Genomic DNA, 1,954 nt, shown 5'->3' with positions numbered 1-1,954 from the left:
TCCTGTCTCTACTAAAAATACCAAAATTAGCTAGGCATGGTGGCATGCACCTGTAATCCTAGCTACTTGGGAGGCTGAGACAGGAGAATTGCTTGAACCTGGGAGGCAGACGTTGCAGTGAGTCGAGATGGGCCCATTGCACTCCAGCCTGGGAGACAGATCAAGACTCCATCTCAAAAAAAAAAAAAAAATTGGGGCCAGGTGTGGTGGCTCACACCTGTAATCCCAGCACTTTGGGAGGCCAAGGCAGGAGGATCACAAGGATCATGAGGTCAGGAGATCTAGACCATCCTAGTTAACATGGTGAAACCCTATCTCTACTGAAAATACAAAAAATTAGCCAGGTGTGGCGGCACGTGCCTGTAGTCAGGAGGCTGAGGCAGGAGAATGGCTTGAACTTGGGAGACGGAGGTTGCAGTGAGCTGAGACTGCACCACTGCACTCCAGCCTGGGTGACGGAGGGAAACTCCGTCTCAAAATAAGAAAAAATTAATATATCTTAATATATAAATAATGTTATATATTATCTACAAATATTATATTAAATAATATATTAAAATAAGTATCTTATGTATACAAAGAACACTGTGCTTTGTGCTTTATATATAGCACTTCTAATCCTTTGAAAAAGCCTGTGAAATCATATTATTCCCAGTTATCCCTAGATTCTATTTTCTTAATCTGAGAGTCCTGTTCTCTTTTGGCATAGACATATGAAAACAGATGAGTCAGTATGAATTACCTGAGCTGGTTTTCCAGAATGGGCCTGCTGTTTTGCATATCAACATAAATGCTGTGTGAAAATTTTAGCTGGCTGACCATTTGGAATAGAGTAAGGGGATTCAAAATTATTTAGTCAAAGCTGGAAACTGGGTTTTTTGTTTGTTTTGAGACAGAGTCTCACTCTGTCACCCACGCTGGAGTGCAGAGGCACAATCTCAGCTCACTGCAACCTCTGTCTGCTGGGCTCAAGTCATCCTTCCACCTCAGTCTCCCAAGTAGCTGAAACTACAGATGCATGCCCCCATGCCTGGCTAATTTTTTGTGTTTTTTTGTATAGGTGCGGTTTTGCCATGTTGCCCAGGCTGGTCTTGAACTCCTAAGCTCAAGTGATCTGTCTGCCTTGGCCTCCCAAAGTGCTGGGATTACAGGTGTGAGCCACTGTACATGGCCAATTTTTATTTCTTTATGATCAAGTTTAAAATGTTTTCCCAATTACTCATCTGTTACTTACTACTGAGTTAAATGTATTTTTAAAAATGGAGAGTAAAGTTCACTTCTTACCAACTTAACCTTACCTATTAGATTAATTAAATCCCATAGATTATCCATTAGGCATTTGATACAATTAAATCATGATTTAATTTCCACTTATCAAGTGAGCCTCTCTCAAAGCATTCAAAGCTTATGTCCAAGGCACAATTTGCTTACAGGAAGAATCTGAAGGGGCTGGGCACGTGCCTATAATCTCAGCACTTTGGGAGGCTGAGGTGGGCGGAGGTGGGCTGAGGTGGGTGGGCTGAGGTCGGGAGTTCAAGACCAGCCTAACTAACATGGAGAAACCCCATCTTTACTAAAAATACAAAATTAGTCAGGCATGGTGGTGTATGCCTGTAATTCCAGCTACTCGGGAGACTCAGGCAGGAGAATCACTTGAACCCGGGGTGGGCAGAGGTTGCAGTGAGCCAAGAACACGCCATTGCACTCCATCCTGGGCAACAAGAGTGAAACTTTGTCTCAAAAAATAAAAAGAAGAAAAAAAAAAGAATCTGAAAGAAGATCTTTTACTCCATGATAGCTGCTAAGTATGAATTACATTAGCCAAAGAAGAAAAATTTATTTCTATTAGTCAAATGAAAGTGCTGAGAGAATTCAAATAAACCAATTTTCCATATACTTAAGTGCTCCTGCCTATATATTTAATACCTTTCTTTTTTTTTTTTTTTTTTTTTTT

Source organism: Cebus imitator, unplaced genomic scaffold, assembly GCF_001604975.1.
Source record: "Cebus imitator isolate Cc_AM_T3 unplaced genomic scaffold, Cebus_imitator-1.0 Scaffold119, whole genome shotgun sequence".
NCBI lineage: Eukaryota > Metazoa > Chordata > Mammalia > Primates > Cebidae > Cebus > Cebus imitator.
This window is presented reverse-complemented; position numbering follows the sequence as displayed.